At 33.8% G+C, this 22,791-nt stretch overlaps 1 protein-coding gene across 3 annotated transcripts in view; it reads left to right on the forward strand.

Moving 5' to 3' along the window:
- LOC137396926 (uncharacterized) overlaps nucleotides 1-22,791 on the forward strand; it is a 40,107-nt gene continuing 17,316 nt past the window's right edge. For all 3 annotated transcript variants that reach the window (XM_068083215.1, XM_068083216.1, XM_068083218.1), the window contains exons 1-2: nucleotides 1-94; nucleotides 8,489-8,602. The gene's annotated coding sequence lies outside the window, so the exon portion shown is untranslated. The remainder of the gene's footprint in view (nucleotides 95-8,488; nucleotides 8,603-22,791) is intronic.

The following is a 22,791-nucleotide window of genomic DNA, read 5'->3' on the forward strand; positions in this document are numbered from 1 at the left end:
CTACCAGCCAGTGATTTGAGGTTACTGCTCCGAAGGCATGCGAATCACAACTTTTTGTCTGAAACTTATGGTAGTAGGAAGAACAATAAAGAAAGTAAGTTTTTTGGAATACTTTTGTTTAGCAATTCCTTAGAGTTATTTGAGGCTATTTGAGGTAAAAAGTGGCAGATAGTTTGCCATAGATATTTTCAAAGCATCTATACAAAGGTTATTATTAGTTAATATAACTATGTTGAGTCTATATTCAACATTAGACATTCCTCCACTAATATATCCACAGCAAAAGTGCAACCGTCAATAGTTGCTAAAGCTGTTAGTATTTTAAGAGCACAGGCTAGTTAGCATCATAGAGCACAGGCTAGTTATTAGAATAATATGAAGAAAAATATTCCTAGTATTTGTAACACGGCAGCCATCTTGAAGTCTTTGATTGGTAAGAGAAAGTCTTGGTACAAGGACAGTCTGATACCACTAGGGCTTCGATGGTACACAATTCTTAATGAAGTAGGCCAGTTAATTGTTGTTCTTCATGCAGACTAGTTTGGACGGACGACGCACTTGGGAGACAAAACGGCATACATGGTTCTCTATAACACGTATATATACTAGTGCCTTGAAAGTATGGTGTGCCCTGCGCGTTTGTTAGGTGGGCCAATGAAGCACAGAGATTATGTGTGTGCACAAGTATTCAGAAGTACCTAAAGGTGGTCAATCGATGCAGCTGTTAGAGTGTCAGTCTACCAAGATGAATGTTTCGAGTTTCAGTCTTATTGAAAGCAACTTTTTTCCTCGCAACTAACCCTGGCTTCGGACAAACAGACAGATAGATACCGCTACCTATATATATATAGCGGTGTTTGTCTGTCCATAAAATATATATTCGCAAAATATATATTTTTGATTTATTTTAGACATTGACAATATTTTTAATATGCAGTAAACCCTAGGACACTTGTGTATTCGCGTCATCTAACTTTCGCGTTTTTGCGGAGTCATCCTCTTGCAAAAATTTCATGACTGAAACTAAACTATCATAACAAACGAGCGAAAACGCGAAATTTAATAGCTTTGTTCATTGATAGTCCAAGAAACAAATGGCAGCAAGCAATTTGCATTATTGATCTCGCCCACACATTTCTACCTGCGGTTCATAATTACAAGCTAGTCCCAAATCGAAAAATCTTTTTCTTACCAGTGAACTGGACTTGAGGAATCTAATAATGTTTTTTCCACTGCATTTATTTTCATATCACTATATTTCCGTACTCATCAGAGCTGCGAAATTAAGTTGCAGCAAAATTTTACCCTGTATGCTACTCAGGAAACTAAATATAATATATAACTAATATATGGGTCCTAGGGTAGACCTTGCTGTCTTAAAAAATTTAGAAAATCAATGTAAAATAACTTAAAAGGGTAAAAGGTTAATAGCTTAATAGGTTAAAAGGTAAAAGCTTAATAAATAAAAGGTTTTCGCTGTAATTATGTTAACGTAAAGTTACTGTAATCATGAGCAAAAAAGTCAAAAATGGTTTATATTAATACTAATGATGCCACAGTCACTGTACAGGCATTAAATTAAAATTATAAGTTTAATTTTTGGCTATTTGAACGACATTAGTGGTGAGTTAAAAACAATCTTAGAAATGGATTAGGCAATTTACATCTATTTTACGTTTTGCGCATTGTGAAATCTGTATAACATTTTTTGAATAGATTATCTGCATTTTAGGAGAGTCTACTATATTTTTAATAGAAATAATCTTAAAAAAAAGTTATACAGTCAAACATGGATTACTCGCCCACGGATAGCTCAAACACATGGTTAATTCGAACGGTTTCTTTGGTCCGTTTCCACGTAATGATAAATTGCTATAGATAACTCGAACTCAACACTGTTAATTCGAACTGTTTTTTTGCCAAACGGCTACCGAAACGGTTGTTATCGCTTTAGAAAATCACTTTATTCAAAGCCATAGAGGTAAACCTCATCTTTTCATAATTCATAAGCGTCGTTATTACCACAATCGGCAAAATATTTTTGTCAACGACTTTTCTAAAGGTTTGGTGAAATTTGATTTATACTGCTATACGATGAATAGCACGGGCTAGCCGGGTCACGCGCGCAAGGATTTTCGCCACGCACATACAAAACAAAAACAGCATGTTGTTTTTGTTTTGTATGTGCGTGGCGAAAATCCTTGAGTGCGTGACCTGGCTAGCCCGTGATGAATAGTTTTCTGACGTTGATTCTGTGTTGAATCAACATCGGAATGTTGAATGTTTAAAACGTCTTAAAAATTGTTGTAACTAAAGGTATACGTTGCCTTAGCTAAAAAAAACTATTCATCGTTTGACCTAAACACAGAATACGTGTGTACATTCAATAAGTATTCATTCAAAAAGCGTGAGTAATATACAATGTACCGTAAAACCTCGTAAAACTTCTAATTGAACTGCCTCGGAGTGTTGCTCTTAACGAATTCCAGGTAGAGTAAGGTAATCTTTGCATAAACTTCAAGCCATTTGTGCTTTTGATTTATATTATAGTTTGTATATGTACATGTATCTACTAATAAATAAGTAAATACATGGACTTGTGACAGTGCTCTGATAACTGGAACGCTCTGATAATTCGAACACTTTTGCTCGGTCCACTGAAGTTCGAGTTATCCATGTTTGACTGTATATGACATCAATTGCTAGCAACAAAAGTTACAGAAAATATACTCGATAGTTAATTGACTTATTGAATCTGTTTTGGTTTCGGCATCAACTCACAGTTACCTCAAAATCAAAGTTTTCAACAGACAACTTATATATTTAACAAATTTTTGTCTCGACTTATGATGCCCGAAGTATTTCTTACTTAACTTTCTGAGTAAGTTTTCATACGTAAAATAAGTAAAGTTTTTATAAGTAAAATTTTCATACGTACGATTCTTCTCTAACTTTTGCATAACTATTTGTCACCTCGGCTAGGCTCCCACTGAGCATGCCATATAAGAAATCGATGTTTCCTGGAAGGTGCCAGCAACAGTTTTCTGTTGTGAGCCAGAACAAGTGAAGTGTCAGAACAAGTGTCTGTTGTGAGCCAGAACAAGTGAAGTGTCAGAACAAGTGAAGTGTCAGAACAAGTGTCTGTTGTGAGTCAGAACAAGTGAAGCGGTTACAGACGTCTAATGTGGTAAAACATTAGCTCTCACCACTGCTCTTTCTGAGGCAATATTTTACACAATCTTGACAAACTTGATCAGTTGTCGAATTTGTCTATTGTTTCGGTTTGGTCAGAGAGTTATCTGATCCACAAGTGTATGCATTCAGAACCACGGATTCTCCAATCCACTTCACGAGTTCAAGAAAAGACTATCATGAGTATATTACGCAAGGTTTTCTTTTATAGTGGACCCCGGGTTACACAAATTAGTTTTTAAAAGGTTTTCATAGTTGAAAGTTGACATGAAAGCAAAGTGAGAAGTGTCAGCTTCTCAAGTAGGAAACAAAAAAGATGATTAAAAATTAAGAAGTTGGAGTTGTTGTTTCTTGTCACTAAACCAGAACTGAATTGAAGGAAATTTGAAATGTAAGGAAGATTTGAGCCAAGTATTTGCCTTAAAGATACATATAAAAATTTGAGGTTTCGAGCCTACGGGACGATTATTGATGCGACTGTTACGTAGCCAAGTATGCCACTTACAAGGACAGCAACGCTCTGTCTTTCCTATTGGATCAGTTCTTAAATTGCATATATTCATATCCATCTCACACATATATCATCATATCACATTTGGCCGTCTAGTCCTCCATCACGTCTAGCCATGAAACACTCTAAATAGCTTATTTTTGTGTTTAGAAGTATTTATGTTACTAACATGATCTGGGAGTCTATTTATACAGTCATATCTCTCTGTCAGGAGAAAGGCTAAAAGTACACACGTACTATCATCTTACACGCGCCATATTTTGACCCATGTGTACTCCATCTTTTTGTTGATCCATTAGTGTAAAGCAGACAAAGTCAGACCATTTGTTGACTCTCTGTGTTATCCTAATTGTCTTACCTTGCTGTCAATTGGGTTACTAGCCTCTCAGCACAAAAGACACTTCAGATTGATTATAAAACTGTAAAAGTTTCAGCAGTTTAGGAATTATCTTTTCTTTGTATTTACAGCAGGCGCTTTTACAATCCGTAATAATCCGCTACAGGAACATTTATATTATAGGGATTTTACGTTATACAAACAGTAAAATACATTTTACATAAATTTTACAACAATACGTATAAATATCAAATGTACAGCGTTTATTTTGGTGTTTCCGACTTCATGTGACCTTTGCTGCCTTTCTGTGGCAGGCTAAGAGTACACATGTACTATTATTTTACATGCCCCACATTTTGACTCCTGTGTACTCCAGCTTCTCGCTGCTCCATTTGTGTAAAACAGCCAGTGACAGACCCTTTGCTGATTCTCTGAGCAATCCTAATTGTCCCACCTTGCTGTCGATCGGATTACCAGCCTCTCAGCACCAAGAACACTTCAGATCGATTATAAAACTGTCACGATTTTCAGTAACCAGAGAATCTTCATCTTTACATACATGTATATATTTAATAGCCTTAGTTTTTTTATACTTTTAGTTGATTGGTTTCTCTTGACTAAATGCTGACCACCCTTGAGAAGGTCAATTGTATTCAAGTAGCCAGACATCTCAGTAACGTTCTCCATATATAGCTGCCTCTGTGGTTGTCTCCTGATATCACCAGCTCTTTAACAACTCATCCATAAGTCGTTCCAGCAATATCACCGGATGCGCCAAACATAGCAAACGTTTTGTGAGGAAAGTAATTGTCACGTCTGCAGTGCGTGCAGAATTCTTGTCACCAACCGCTGCTTCAAAAGAGATATTGCGATCACTCGATCACGGATGCGTGGCGCTTCATAAATTATGTATAATAATGACTAAGTTGATTGATGGTATATATATTTTAGTTTTGGTTAACTAAATAATTTTTGAAAACTACCAAGTTTTTATCTATTTGACACTAAATCTAAACTTAAATAAAAACTTTGGTACTTATAGTTATCTCAAATAATAAAGATTGTATAGGCTACAAAGCAAAATGCGTGCTATTCTATACTTTCTGGAAAAACTTTCAAATTAACATCAAACCTCTATTTGAGAGCCACCTTTATTTGAACGCCACCTCTAATAGTGCCACTATAGACAAAGGGTTGAAAAATACAAGGCCAATCTTAAATTGAATCGCCAATATTAAACCGCCACTTTGACATTCACTATATTTGATCTTTAAAAGCACATGGTACAAAGTGCTCAGTAAAGAATTGTCCATAAAATGGTACAATCATACTTCAACATACGAGCGCCACAACTTATGAGATATGAGCAGACTTTTGCCCAAGATTATGCCTTGAGATACAAGAACCCTTTGAAACCTTGACCATTAAATGGCCAAATATGTAAGAGGCAGTTTTTTAGAATAGCATCATACTTTCCAAGTCTCCCGGTTTGGCCGGGACCCTCCAGTTTTTTAAATCAGTCTCCCCTTTGCACAAAATCTCCCATTTTTCTCCAACTTTTTCAATAAAAGTAGTGGTTTAATTTTTTTACTTGTCGTTTTCCCTTTGTTTACTAGTTGTGAGCCTTCATCATCATACAAAGTTAGCAAAAATGAAACAGATCGCTATTAAACCGTATGTTTGTCATAAAACCTGGGCTATTTGGATTTATCAGCATTGATGTCTAACGATTTGCTCTATAGTTTTTCATCAATAAACAAAGATTATACATGGAGCGGTGACATATTTTGGCAAACGACCATGACCTCACATTAATAGTAGAGTACCTAAACATTGAATAAAATCGTAGAAGGGCTTCCTAAGTAGGTACCAATGAAAAAAAAACTAAACAAAGAAATCTAGGCTTCAGATTCAACTACTACATTTTCCGTCAATCTCACGCTTTTTTTTCTCAACTACTTGACAAGTATGAGTAGCATCGCTCAATCTTTCTCATCAAATCAGTTTGGAAAAGGTTTTATAAGGGTCAGCTAAAATTTATAGTGAAAGTGAGGTACAGAGCACCTAACCGAAAACAGTCGATATAAAATTGAGACGAAGACAAAATCAAAGTTAAGTTTAGTAAAAAATTAGCTGGAACGCCTGGCGTTGCCCAGGTCATAAAAATGTGATTGGACAAAAAACTATTTCTATTTAATATATACAACATTTACTATTCTACCTTTGAGGCTTCATATGACGAAAAAAAGATTTTTTTGCGTTTCAAACGAATTAAGAAAAAAATAACACAGCTGTAAATGTTTTAAAACTTTTTTAAACTGTAAATTTTAAATTTCATATCTTAAAAGAAGTGTTTTGTTGAAATAAAATAAGAAAAATTAAATCGTAAAGGTATTTAAATGTAAATGTAAAATCATTAGCGAGTATTGGCTAAATATAGTCTGTTTTGCTACCATTACAATGAAAAATTATTTTGTATACATTTATATGATTTTAATTCGTTTCAGTATTGGCATCATAAGGCAAAAGTATTGTATAGAGAGTTTTATAGAAACCCATAGTAATTATCTAGTGCAAACACCTGGTAAAATCATCATCATTGAAAAATAATAACTTCTTAACCTTAGTAATTATAGTTACCTTCAATAACTTTAGTGCATTCTGTGGTTCTGTGGTTATCTGCAATAAAATGTAACATTACCATGTACTACGTGCAGTACGCACCATGGGGAGTTTTTAATTTTGAGACAGATGTGTAACATGAACGCTGATTCCAACTTAAATGAATTAAGCTTACTAAACACATACATGTAGCCTACTTAAAGAAGGTTTTAGTATTCTCTGCAAATTTTTAATTAAAATTTCTCACATATCTGTTTGCAAATCCGTTTTTATCACGACGAATTATACTGAGATAGTGGGCGATGTAAAATAAAATACTTGTATATCTATTTTCAGCGTCGTAGGAGATATTTCGGCAAATTGCGTATCAACATTTTTGTTATTTCATCGCGATCAGCGCAACAATCTTTTGTCTAGAAGGTAAGAACTCCATTCCGTACTGAACATAAAAATGTTACATTTTACAACAGATCATAACTACTCAATAAGTATTTGTTACTTTGAGACTATAGGTACTGAATTACAACAATTAAATACACAGTTTTTCATGGTAATTTCCTGTTTTTAGGTGGTTTTTACATAGTATGGAAACAAATTAATTTGTATTTAATTATTTTATATAGGAAATATTGCATTGAAATGGGAGAATATTGACATATTAGTCCCAGAACGCATTAACCCTTTCGCGGGCGAGTTTTCAAAACTAAATCAGACTCCCATGGGCGAATTAATTTTCCAAAAAATAAATTTTTCTTAAAAGGTTCATACACTTTTCTGTGAGTTATTATGTGTATATATCTATGTTTAAAGGTGCATATGTATACATGTATATGTCCATAGGCAAATATATATTATAAAAAATAAAAATGTATAACATAAAATATATGCTTTTCATAATAATTGTCTATTTACGAATGATATTTTCGAAAGCATTCTCCTTTACAAAGGCCCACATCACAGTCTTTGCATCATGTACTTATTCGTGTACCAAAGAGCTCCCGCAAAGAGCTCCCGCAAAGATGTACTTCCTGGATTGACAGGCTCAAACAACTTTTCAAAATACTCTACTGGTTGAGCATCTACTGGAGTAAACACTGGGCCTGTCACTGCTATAAACTGCTAAAATGTAAGAGATTTATCTCTGTTTATGTTGGTTATATTCTTCCAGGCACTGGCATCACTCCTACTCACATCCTCATTATTACTGCTACCAGCCTTTTATTCACTGTCACTTCCAGATGTAAAGTCATTACAATCAAAATCCGAACCTGATTCACTGTCATCGCTTGCTACTAAATCTAAAAAGTCACTGTCAGCTCTGGATCTTCTAGTAATTTTGGTACTAGTGGTTACTTTATTAGAATAATCTCGGAAGTTCTTTTAGAAGTCGCCATGATGGTAAACTAAATTCAAACTCTCAAAAAATTCGGTAAATAAAAGCTAAAACCGAACCAAGAAAAATAAAAGTTGATAAATTATTTAGAACAATTTTCTAATTTTTTTCGAAAGTTTATTTGTTCATCACTGCTAAAAACGATCGTTTTGTTCACAATTTTAAAGTCAATTTTTGAGGCTAACAGAAACTACAATATCGTAGCTTGCTATTGGTAAAAAAATTAAATAAAAAACGGCATTTAGTTAACCAGAAGCTGCAATAATAAAATATGTTACCGAAACGACAAAAATGTCGCTCTGCCCATTAGCAGCCGTATCGCAAAGCGACAAAAACGTCGCTCTGCCCGCGAAAGGGTTAAGCTCGAGGTATGACTGAACTATTATTGTCTCGGTTACATCAATAACAATTAATTCTGTCATTGTTGCTGTAGGGGTTGCCATGGTTTTAATGACGGAATGCATGAGAAGATCGATCATCTCAATCATCAGGACTACACTCTGACTTGGTGTAAATTCGATCCATTGTCTTCATACTCATCCATCAGGTAGTTTACAACCTGATCGGAAAACTTTAAAATATTTTAATGAATGATAAAAATACTCTTTAGGTACAACAGGCAAGGCTTGGCAGGTACTTGGCAGGTACTCGGCAGGTACAACAGGCAAGGCTTTTAGGTTTGTTTTTGAGCTTTTATAAGAGCTTGTAATCACATTTCTACATATTTTGCACCTAAAACACATCAAAGTAAGACATGGTGAACTAGTGCTGGTCACGAGTACTTCTTGGTCAACGGGTTTAGACCCGCCCCCTTCTGTTCGGGTTTTTCGAGTATCGGATAGCTAGTAGTGCTAGGCTCGGGTATTTCTATGCCTGCCTATGGGTTTTTCGGGTATCGGGTTTGTTGATATGGATTTTATGTTTAAATTTTCTAAACACATATATCTTCAAATTCACAAAGCAATTATATTTCTTTTTAATTTCTTTATCATTTTCACAGTTTTTATCGACTGACATTCGTACTCGCAGCGTTAACAGGCGGATTGTTAAACAGTCAAGATAGTCTGAGGCCACAGGGTATTTTCGTGTCAACAGGTGGCAGAAGATAGGGTCTATGGTAGCTTAATACTTAAGCATGTTCTATGGACCTCTCTGACTTTTTGTAGATTTGTAGATGGTGCTCCAAATCTCATAAAAACGGCTTTTTTCGTTAGTAAGGCTTGTTGGCTTAGTAAAACTTGGTTATAATGAATTATGTAATCCATAATAGCTAGCTGTGGTAATCAATTTAAACAGAGTTATTAAATTTTCACTGCTACTACCAACGCTGATGGCAGTTTCTAACAAGGCGATAGCGGAAACAGACTAAGGACCTATGTGTTATCGGTGAAAGCAAACACGCCCCGTATTAAAAATGGCATAGATTTGTTTATGAAGCCGATTTGGCTAATTGCGCAAATAAAGTTTGATGTAAGTATTTCTTCTCACCTTTTAATGACAAGTAATCACTGCTTGACTACAATATTTCTAGTAGGTATAGTAAATAAGGTATGATATATTTTATTCTATCTATTAAATTAAAGACTCGTTAAACCCCGTTGTCGGGCCTCCTTAGCAAAAATGACACAGAAATGCCCTGTGGCCCCAGACTAAGAGCGCAGGGTGCAATAGACCGAGTTTGTGATAACACTACCCGAAGGATGCGTGTACCAAAACCCGAACTCGAAAGTCAAAACCCGAACTCGAAGGACCCGAAATCTCGATTACCCGATACTCGAGAGAAGATAAACCCGCGAGTTCAACGAGTATTACTACCCGTGCCCAGCACTATGGTGAACCTTTTGATACCGAACAACTGTAGTGTGAATTTTTGGCAAGTCAACCTTCAAGCTACTCTCACTCTGGTGTGGTGGTTGTGGACCTCTAGTCCTAAACATGATAACGCCTTGAGAATCAACGTTACAACCAGGTTCAACTGGTACGCCTGCGGAGCATCAACAATTGCACACCAATGAATACAAACATACATTATATGTGGCTTTGACTAGATGCACCACCTGTCATATACATTCATATACTTGCCCTCATTGTCCATATTCACATTATTTATCTATATTCTTAGACTTTCAAATATTCTTAGACTTGTAAATATTTAATCCTAATATTCATATTAATATTATTGGTCACGGATTATTATTGAGTCACCATCATTATTATTATTATTATAATCTCATATTATTACTATTATCATCGCCATTTTCTATGTTATTGTTAGGTGATGACTCGTACCTTTGTATTGATGATTTATATTGTATGTATGTATGGAATAATACAATACAGTGCACTCCAACTTACGACAATTATTCGTTCCGGTCACGTTGTCATCGTAAGGCCAAGTTGTATAGAGTGATATAGAAACCAATAGTACTGTAGTTATCTAATGCAAACATATCTGGTGAAAACAACAAAATTTTATATATGAACATATATATATTTACTGTACATATTAAAAATTACTAACAAAATAGTATATTAACCTGAGTAACTATAGTTACCTACAGTGACTTCAGTATACATAGTTGTTACGATCTACAATAAAATGTAATATTTCTATTTATAGTACGTATCGTATGGAACTCTTACCTCCGAGACAGAAGTATAACATAAACCTTGAATTTAACTTGAATGAAATTAACTACCTAAACACACACTAAAAGCTCAGTTGTATTATACTAAACTTTAATTTTGTCATCATTATTACCTGTCAATCTTGTCAATCAAATGTTATGTCATTAATCTTCATTACCTTTTTTGTTCCGTTTTCGCTGTAAGTTATAACAAATAATGCTGAACTGAGAGAGCGAGCATTGTATCTTTTTAGGGGTTTGGGATTAGCTTCGGCAAATAGGTAGCATATTGGTTCTTTGTTTTGGCCAGATATGAATTTGTTTGACATGATGACAGATGACAGATGACATTTTTGTTTATGTTGTATGGGGAAAAGGTGCCAAATGGGGGGCAAAATAAAACATTGTGTTTCACATCGTAAGGAGAAATAACCGTACAACAAAGATGTCGCAACCCAGGGGCTCACTGTACTACAGGAGAGCACTGTACTCTCGTTAACCTGACCAGGCTTAATACATAACTTTCGAGCCTGTTAATACTAATGTCTGTGACATTCCTATCAGTTTTACGTAGTAAAACTACCCTAGGACACTTATGTATTTGCGTCATCATACGTCATTTGCGTTAAATAGTAAAACTACCCTAGGACACTTATGTATTTGCGTCATCTAACTTTTGTATTTTCGCAGAGTCATCCTCTCACAAAAATTTCATGAACGAAATGAAACTATCATTACGAATGAGCGAAAACGCGAAATTAAATAGCTTTGTTCATTGATATCCACAATAAAATCGCCATATAGAGGGACCTAGACATCATTGATAGTCCAAGAAACAAATGGCAGCAAGCGATCAAATTGAATTATCGATTTCGCCCACACATTTCTCCCTGCGCTTTACAAATACAAACTAGTCCCAAATTGAAATTATTTTCTTACTAATGAACTGGACCTGAGGAATCTAATCTGTTTGTTCCACTGCATTTATTTTCACATCACTATATTTTCGCACTCGTCAGAGCCGCAAAGTTAAGTTGCAGCGAAATTTTACTCTGTGTGCTACTCACGAAACTAAATACTAGCAAAATAAAAGTGTCCTAGGGTAAGTATGAATTTATCTCACATGACTTACCTTGACTTAACACAACTTACCGCTTGCCGAGTGATAAGTAATTTTACTACTTCTCAAAAAATGTCATAAAATAAATTACATAATTTAGTACAGAGAATGTTGCAGTATTTATATCCTTAATATTTTAACAGATTGTTGAACCAATCAGAAGCTGAGTTTTAACTATTTCACCACCCCAATAAATTCTGTCTCAACTTATTATTACTCTGCCCAAATTAATTCAAACGGATTTTTCGGAAAACCTATTTACTGCTAGTATTTAAGCAATATCTCGAGAATAAAAGCAGATATCGTTTTACTGTAAAATGCATCTTACTCAGAACAAAATTTTCTACAAGATAATTATATAATTGTTTAATGAATCTCACTTTCGCAAAATCTCTTACACTTTTTTGCGTTGAACGGACACGGTGTGTTTCTTATTGCCATGACAAAAATGATCTGGTTTTCCCGTTTTGAATGATAATTAAAAATGGAACTGTTGAATCAAAAAATATTTCATCAATTACACGTGATTGGCAACAAAGTTGTCTCATCGGAGACAAAATTTGATTGGTCTAGCTAATGTGTGGATTTCGTAATGAAAAGTAAGTGAAACCTTATTGAGAGGCCGATCTATCGGCATACGGTCTGTATTTATGTCACTGCGAATTGTATGAAATAGTGAACCAAAGAAACTTTGTATTGGTTGCACCTGATTGGCAACAAGGTTGTTTCATTGGAGACAAATTTTGATTGGTCGAGCTAATATGTGGATTTCATGAAAAGAAAGGTGAAACCCTATTGATAAGCTGATACATCGGCTTACGGTCAGTCCATATAATACCGCGAAAGCCGATACACCGGCTTATGGTAGCAAAAGAGTTAAGATGCTAAAGATGTATCATACCTTAGTTTGGTAAAAATCATTATGCCCTAGGACACTTATGTATTTGCCTCATCTAACTTTTGCGTTTTTGCGGAGTCATCATCTCGCGAAAATTTCATGTGCGAAACTAAACTATCATAACGAACAAGCGAAAACGCCAAACTAAATAGCTTTGTTCATTGATAGTCCAAGAAACAAATGGCAGCAGCGATCAAAGTGCATTTTTGATCTCGCCCACACCATTCTACCTGCGGTTTACAATTACAAACTAGTTCCAAATTGAAATTTTTTTTATCGTTGAACTGAACCTGAGGAGTCTAATTATGTTTGTTCCACTGCATTTATTTTCACATCACTATATTTTCGCACTAATCAGAGCTGCGAAATTTAGTTGCAGCAAAATTTTACTCTGTATACTACTCACGAAACTAAATACTAGCGAAATATAAGTGTCCTAGGGTATTACAATAATTGCGTAGCGGTCAAATAGAGGTGGTATTCGATCGGAGAGTGGTGGTATATTTTTCAAACTTTTTCAAAGGGTGGTGGTCAATTGGAGGTGTCATTCAAATAGAGGTGACATTCAATTAGAGTATTTACAGTAATTCATAATGTCACATATAATATGTAGCAATAGCAGTATTAAGGGTAGTGGTCAATTGGAGGTGACATTCAAATAGAGGTGACATTCAATTAGAGTATTTACAGTAATTTATAATGTCACATATAATATGTAGCAATAGCAGTATTAAGGGTGGTGGTCAATTGGAGGTGGCATTCAAATAGAGGTGACATTCAATTAGAGTATTTACAGTAATTTATAATGTCACATATAATATGTAGTAATAGCAGTATTAAGGGTGGTGGTCAATTGGAGGTGGCATTCAAATAGAGGTGACATTCAATTAGAGTATTTACAGTAATTTATAATGTCACATATAATATGTAGCAATAGCAGTATTAAGGGTGGTGGTCCATTGGAGGTGTCATTCAAATAGAGGTGACATTCAATTAGAGTATTTACAGTAATTTATAATGTCACATATAATATGTAGTAATAGCAGTATTAAGGGTGGTGGTCAATTATAGGTGTCATTCAATTAGAGGTGACATTCAATTAGAGTATTTATGGTAATTTATAATGTCACATATAATATGTAGTAATAGCAGTATTAAGGGTGGTGGTCAATTATAGGTGTCATTCAATTAGAGGTGACATTCAATTAGAGTATTTATGGTAATTTATAATGTCACATATAATATGTAGTAATAGCAGTATTAAGGGTGGTGGTCAATTATAGGTGTCATTCAATTAGAGGTGACATTCAATTAGAGTATTTATGGTAATTTATAATGTCACATATAATATGTAGTAATAGCAGTATTAAGGGTGGTGGTCAATTGGAGGTGACATTCAAATAGAGGTGACATTCAATTAGAGTATTTATGGTAATTTATAATGTCACATATAATATGTAGTAATAGCAGTATTAAGGGTGGTGGTCAATTGGAGGTGACATTCAAATAGAGGTGACATTCAGTTAGAGTATTTACAGTAATTTATAATGTCACATATAATATGTAGCAATAGCGGTATTAAGACAAGTTTCTAAAATTATTGCACAAATAAATTTTTTCCAAAAGAGTTGTTTTTCCTTCATGTTTTACGTTGACTGCTGACTTTGTTGTTTAATATTATTAGCTGTTTTGTTATTAGAATCCCTCACCAGCGTTATAAGGTTAAAACTTGTTCTACCAAATATAGTGAGAGTTTGTAAAAAGACGCATTGGCTTTCCAACTTTCTATTTCACCATGATACACTGTAAGCAAATGCTAACCTGTGACAGTTGGCCATATCTTCCCTAAGAGCTTAACTGCAAGGAGTTGTCATAAAATTTAAAAATTACAGCCTCACAAAATGATACAGGAGTTTTATTTTATACAAAATTGGATACTAGGGTGGTCTTTCTACTAGCAGTTGAGGAATACAAACAAATTACATTCTTGTGTGATGAATTTTAGCTGAAAGTATTTGCACAGAATTGAGAAAATGTTTGAATGTTATGTTTTTGTGACAATGTATACATGTATTTATCAATCAAATTTCTTCAAATGTTTATCAATTTATCTGAACAAATTTCAGCGCTCGTCTTTTTAAATTTTTGTCTTTTTGTTAAACCCAGTATCCAGATATAGAAATTAAAATTTAGCATTCGTCTTTTCAAATTTTTGTCTTTTCATTAAATCCAGTACCCAGTTACAATGTATATCAATTAAAATCTAGCAGTGAAAAGTTTACACAGTTAGGTATTTGATCTTGGAAGTTCCGATCTTGAGGCATCAAACTTAACCACTAAGCTACACCAAATACAATAGAATCTTTGAACAGATAGTCATTACATTGGTTAAGATATTTTTGCTTCAAGTACCTGCTTGGAGTTAATAACTAGCACTGCTGACTGTTGAGGTTAAGGATTGTTAAGCTGGCCCAAAACGTGATTATTGTTTTAGTAAAAAGCTAGCTTTTTAGGTAGGCTACTCAAATTCATTAAGTAATCATTCTAAAACCCTTGCGACGCTGGGCGTTTGGCTGGTTATTCATCTGACAAGAAAAGTTGACATTTCCATATGCTGTTACGGTTTTTTTCTGGACGTTGACTCTGCTCATAAATACTGCAATCACAATGCAGCTGTGTTTAAACATTTGTTAAAGTATTTATACTTACGGGCATTTTCAATTATTGTTAAATGTAAGGCACACATGTACAGTACGATTGCAAATGTGTTGCAATCGTACATAGACACGATTTACGAAAGCAAACTATGTTTTTCAACCTTATCATTTGTGTCCTAATTGACTCCCATTACAGTAAATTAGAATATTCTAGAATTTATAAATATGTTGGAAAATTACATAATAAAATATATAAGTAATTTATTTGATAATTAATAAAACTATTGATGCTTCCTGAAGCCATAAGAATTGTTATTCCTGTAAGAAAATGTCTAACCAACCTCCTGACAGCGATAGGCTTTATCTAATAATATACATGTATAATATAAACAACTTATGGTTCAATCATTGATTCAGAGTCTAGTGTAGTGGAGCCATCTTTAAAAGTTGTTATTTTGAAATTCTAACTCGTAGGCAGAGATAATTCTTGGAAAAACAATAACAGGCTGTCAACCACCTGATGATTTTTACCCAAACACATTTGTACACAGGAGAAAGTTCCATAAAAAAGCTGGTCAATGTATGACTCTCCTTTTCAACCTCTTTTTGCTGTAAAACCTTCTACAGTTTTTGCCAAGAAACTGGACTTTAGTTTCAAGTCTTTATTTGTGTTACTTTGGTGAGAAATCAAACAGCCAAAGTAAATAAGCAAATGTAATTTCCCTGTCTGGATGTTGTGACCGCTGTCAAGGTAACTTTTCTATGAATTGCAACTACGTTCGGCTGTAATAGAGTTGGAACGAGACAGGTTTTTTAAGTTCGAGACGAGACTCGAGACACTGTTTTGAAAAAATTCGAGACTCGAGACAATAAAATAACGAGCATTTGGTGATGATTTCACTACACGAGGACTAGCGAACTTGATATACATGTATAAAATTGATAAACTTCTTTTTAAATTGAATTTTTTCCTGGTGTAAACGATTTTTATATATTTTATTTTTTGTATATTTTTACCATCTATTGAATAGGTCTTACTTGATTTCCTGCAAATTTATTTTCCTTTTTCTGCACCCATGTTTTAACAGTCATGCATAGGCGCTTTAGTTATATTTCCTGTTAGAGATTGGCAATAATTAGGTTGAGACGAGATTGATCTGGGACGAGACAGGTTGATACTCAAGATGTCTAGTGTCTCGTTCCACCTCTATCTACGGCGCAGCCATATATAAAACGATAATAACAATTTATAACAATAATATCACCTCATGTGATATGAGTTGTCAATCCCTGTTCGTTGGTTTTCTGTTCAGTTTTGTCAAGTGGAAAAGCACAAAGTTCTTGCTACAGCGACAGCCTTCAACCTTTAAAATCATCTAATAAACATAAGAAAAAGATTAAAATGCTTACGATTAATAAAAAGTCGCTTTACATTTTATTCGTTGATTAATTTTTATTTCACGGGTTTTAACATGTCGCGAGGCATATCAGTCTCGGTCAATCACAAAAAATGGGGCATTACCGGGAGTTATTAACTTAATGGGGAGTTATCAAATCAATTTCTTTGAATATTTGAAATACTGAATAATCTGACCCGAATTGAAAACTATTTTGAATTCCAGTTTCATTCTTTATTGGTAATTACTATCAATTGAAAAACTTAAATATCCAACCAAGTATAAAATAATAATATAATACAGTCTAATGACATTAAAAGTCGTTTGACTAACTCACTATATTAGGTAATATATAAATTTAAGCATTTGTTTGTCATCTATAAATCTCAATGTTTGTCCACCTGCTTTTTTGTACTTTGGTGTGTCCAGTTATAGCTACAAAAATCTTGAAAGTAAAAGCTCACATCGCGCTGGATTTGCACTCACAAAGATTGATTCTGCATGTTTGTAAACCCATCGTCTAACCACAGGTCTACGAAGGTTCTTACCAATGAGTTAGTCTTACTATATACTGTATACACCTTTATCCCTATTTTATACTCTAAATGACGTATTAATTGACACTCTATGAACACTATTAATATTTCTATGAAACACGATGCTTTTTCATCCTCTCCAAACTAGGGCTAATTTGTTTCCCGCCAAGCGATATCCACAAAAATCTCTCCCAAAATAAAATTTGGAGATTGTACATGTATCTCAGTTCAGTGTCAACCGTTATGGTGAAAAGTGAGTGAAATAAGTGATGAAACTTTAGTTAAAAGTTTACTGAAATGCATATTAAAACTTCCTTCATGTATGTTTTTAGTAAACTAAATTCATTTAAGTTAGATTCAGCATCTGCCTCGAAGGTAAGAACTCTGCACGTAGTATATTGTAATGTTACATTTTCTTGCAGATCATAACCACAAAATACACTAAAGTTATTGTAGGTAACTATAATTACTAAGGTTAACATATTGTTTTGTTACTATTTTTTAATGATGATGAATTTTACCAGACAGTGATTGCATTAGATAATTGGGTTTCTAATGCAATCACTCTATACGTTTATACAATATTTTTGCCTTCTGATGCCAACCCTGAAACAAACTAAAATCATATAATCTTATACCAAATAATTTTTCATTGTAATTGTAGCTAAACAGACTATATTTTAGACGCTAATGATTTCACATTTACATTTAAACACCTTTACATTTTTATTTTCATCTCAAGTTATTAAAAAGAAACACTTCTTCTATGATATGAAATTAAAAAGTTTCAGTTGTTTAAAAAAGTTTAAAAATCTTTACAGTTGCTTTTTTTCTCTTGATTCATTTGAAATGCCCAAAAACCACTTTTCCAATGATATGAAGTAAAAAGATTAGAACGGCAAGTGCGTTATATGTTAAGTGAAAATAAATTTTATGTAGAAAAACTTTTTTATTACCCGAGCAACGCCGGGCCTTCAACTAATTAAGTATAACCTTGAACCAATAATCATGTCTTTTGTATGCAGTTTTCAGTGTAAATGTGAAGTTTAAACCATAACTGTCACGAACAACTTTTATCATATTTATTAGGTAAATCAGACACGCTGATTCCGATTTTGTACTCAAAATAAAGATTAGTCCACTAACTTTCAGAGTAATGAAGGTTTTTTTACAGCGTTTAAATATCGGTCTCGAAAACAACACGATTGGCATAACAAGCTCCGCCCATAAATACGTGTCGTAACCTAGCTTTTTAGGAACAGAAGTTACGTAGGGATGTTTAGACCGATTTAGAATAATAGAGATGGGTGTTTTAAAATCCATTAATATCTAAATTCAGCCTTAAAAATAATATCAGTCTTTTCTGAAAGGTAAATAAGCTATTTAACATTGCATATTTAAAAAGGGCGATAACAACGCGAGCTTGTGATAAAACCGCGCTTTTTGAGCTCATTTTTCTCGGCGTTCAGCCTATTTAAACGTCATGTAACAAGCTACGAGCAATTTTAAATAGTTTATATACCTTTCATTAAAAACTGAAATTATTTTACAGGCTGGATTTAGATAATAATGGGTTTTAAGACACCCATATCTAGTATTCTAAATCGGACTAAACATTCCTAACTTCCATTTCTGAAAAAGCTAGGTTTCGTCACATATTTATGGGCGGAGCTTGTAATGCCGATTGTGTTGTTTTCGAAACGAATATTGAAAGCTTTAAAAAAGCCTAAATGACTTTGAAGGTTAGTGGACCAATCTTTATTTTGAGTAGAAAATCGGAATCAGCGTGTCTGATTTACCTAGTAAATACAATAAAAGTTGTTCGTGACAGTTATGGTTTAATAGTGGCACTAATGACAATCACTTACGCAATCACCTTGCTTATTGAGCGAAGCCGCTGGGTATTTGCTATAATATAATGACTTATATGGACAAGTTGGCAACTCAATCTAATTGGCCTACTGGGTACAGCGTCGGACTGGTGAATGGTAGAGCTGAGATCAGTTCTTCTTGGGTACGGAATCTTTATTCCAAGATTTTAATAGCTATAGCCTGAGGGGAACACACAAGCATATTTTGAGAAATATATATATAGAAGACTACTGAATGTCGTGTACTAAAAGATTTTGCACAGGAATTTTTTTTTATTCAACATATAACAGCAGTTACTATTTTAACTTTCAAGCTTTGTATCATGAGGAAAATTTTGTTGTGGAGGTCAAATAAATTGAGAAACAAAATAAAATGACTATAAAAAGGTTTAAATGTAAATGTAAAATAATTAGCAAGTAATAGCTAAATTAAGTCTGTTTTGCTACAATTACAATAACAGATGATTCGGTAATGATACAATTGATACGAACTGAAAAAAAAACAATTCTGAATATGTTTAATTAATAATAACAACTCGTGCATAGCAATGTGCCTGCATAAAAAAAGGTTACCGTTCCAATAGAAGCTGTTCATCAAAACTTTGAATGCGACAATACCACTACCTCTCGATTCTGATACAAATGTAAAAATGAGATATCAGACTGTCTTTGTCTGACGGGACAGAGAAGAAATGTGTAGTATTCCTTCTCGAGATAATACAATTGTCCGCGTGAAAAGCCTTCTCCGCGATTTAGCAATTGAACCTTACAAAAAATCATAAATAGAAATTCACGAAAACTTGAAAAGGCATCGTGTTTCATATATTTAATAGAGTTTCAATTAATTCGTCATTTAGCGAGAAAAGGCAATCGAGAAAAGGTTTTATACAGGATATAGTTAGAACTATATATCGTAATAGCCTTCTTGAACTCGTGGTTAGACAATTGGATTACTAACCTTCATTTGTGTTCATGAGTTCAAATCCAGCAGAATGGGAACTTTTGATTACAAAATTTTTAAAGCTGTTGCCGGACATACCGAAGGACACACATACACACATACAGACGACAACGATTGTCGCTTATATAGTAGATAGATTTATGCAGCGCCACCCATTCATTTTTAAATAATCATAATATCTTTTTGAAGTGGCGGTTTGTGACATGAGTTCTTCACGCACTTCAGACGTGACACAGTCTCTTTCCTCATAAAACTTTTGATGTGTTTGGCGTGTCCGGTGATACTGCCGGAACTACCTATGGGAACTATCTAAATATGGAGAATGTTACAGAGGTGTCTATGTACTTGGATACACTTGACCGCCTCAAGGATGATTGGGATTTAGTCAAGAGAGACTGACTTACCGGGAGTACAAAAGAAATAAGAATATGATATAATACAATGTGTATTTATATCAAATAAGTACATAAATAATATAAATAAATAAAACTAAATATTTAATATATATTTTTCCGTCTATCAATATTCCTATTTACATAATTTTATAATATGGGTTGCTATAGTTGGTAACAGATGAAAAAGTGAAACTACTCACTTCAACACTCAAGAGTCTGGTTTCATTTCACCACAAGTAGTGAGTAGTTTCACTTTTCCACTTGTTCAACATTAATAATTTTATTTAAAATTGGTGTATATCGCTCCACAAATATCTTCAGACCTCAGTGATTACTGACAACTATAGCAACCAATATCTTAAACTAATGTAAACATGATTGAAAGATATATATTTATATATATATTTACATATATCTACCGTGGTGATCATAATTATGGGAGTAGTTATTCCAAATTATCATAATTAATTTTGAAATAAACATATTTTTTGTTGTTAATTCATATTTCATGCTTCGTCAGTATTATTATTAAACATTATTATTAATTATTACATATCATTATATTATTATTATTCACATTATTCAATATTATCGTCGGTGATTTATGACACATCAATGGAAAGCTCAGAATGTACTGGATGTTATGTAAAACTAATTGATATTTGTTTGATTAGTTTGATTTTGGTGCAATATAGCATTTTTGGCAAAAAAAGGTACAAAAATTCAAAACAAATATTGTTTAAATTTTAAGTCAACTATATTTTTAGTGCAACAAACCTCTTTTGCACTTGCTTCCTTGCTTATGTAAGTGAATGATGATTGCTCGATTTTCCTCAGACAGGTGTGCAGGCATTTGGAAGTAGAACTTGGTTACCAAATGACCAATTTGGCTGTACTTTATACCACCTTTGTATTACTTGTTGTGCTTTGTAATGCACAATATAATGTCTTCATGATTGGCTAATAAGAAGCAGAATAATTGGCAAACAATCTAGAAAGATAAGAATTTCTACAAGTTTGTTATACCACGGAGTGCCTGATGGGATTACACAGACACCACAAGCCTAGACTGATAGGATTTAATGGGTGTCCATTAAACTGATTTTATTACTAGAATACACCCTTGGTGGTAGACCGAATGACTAGAAAATTTGCTTTTCAAATATGTATAATATATATGACCTGAGATTAGAGGGAAAGGAAGTTTATGTCATAAACGAAAAATAATATAAAAGTAACCAGGCGGTCTCATTATTATGATCACCACTGTATATTATGTATTTTATTTGATATATTTTGACACATATTTAATATATATATTATAGCATATCCTTATTTCTTTTGTACTCCTGGTAAGTCAGTCTTATGACTAAATTCTAATCATCCTTGAGGTGGTCAAGTGTATCCAAGTACATAGATACCTCGGTAACATTCTCCATATTTAGATAGTTCCCATAGGTAGTTCCGGAAGTATCACCGGACACGCCAAACACAGCAAACGTTTTATGAGGAAAGAAACTGTGTCACGTCTGAAGTGCGTGAAGAACTCATGTCACCTACCGCTGTCTCAAAAGAGATATTATGATTACTTGAAAATGGTTCCATGGCGCTGCATAAACCAAGTATAATACTGACTAAGTTGAATCTATGTATATATAACTCAAAGTTTGTCTGTATATCTGTGGTTCGTCTGTGTGATTATAGTGATAAAGTTTTAGCAATGAAATATACTTACGTAGTTAATTTGAACTCGCGGCATTTATATCCCAAGTCTACTAACAAGCGTGCATAACCACAAGACTGTCTTATCATTTCTATTGCTTTCACCATGTACTGTATATCCTTTTCGCGATCGCTCACGCCAAATTTGCAATTTTATTCGTAATAAATGATCAAAATTTGTCAAAATTAAACGCCAAATTTGTATTAAATGGTCCGCCCTCGGGTTACGATGACCTTGCTATTCAATCCTTTTGCCGAAGTAGAACATAATATTTTATGTTTTCGACATAAGCGGAAAAAGTTTTTCGGTTTTATCCGCCATATGAGATCAACAGAAAATGAAAATTTGGCGGTCGACGTGCTGATAATGGTGATATAACAAAGATGCCGATATGCTATTCGATATAGAAAAAACAAAACCGAAAACAGATGAGTGATAAAGTTTTAGCCCTTGTCAAGGTCAAAGTTTAGTTCAGTAAAATACATACTAAATCTCAGCTTTAAGTATGCGTTTAGTAAACTAAATTCATTTAGGTTAAAGTTTTAGTATAA

Source organism: Watersipora subatra, chromosome 5 (assembly GCF_963576615.1).
Source record: "Watersipora subatra chromosome 5, tzWatSuba1.1, whole genome shotgun sequence".
Taxonomy (NCBI): domain Eukaryota; kingdom Metazoa; phylum Bryozoa; class Gymnolaemata; order Cheilostomatida; family Watersiporidae; genus Watersipora; species Watersipora subatra.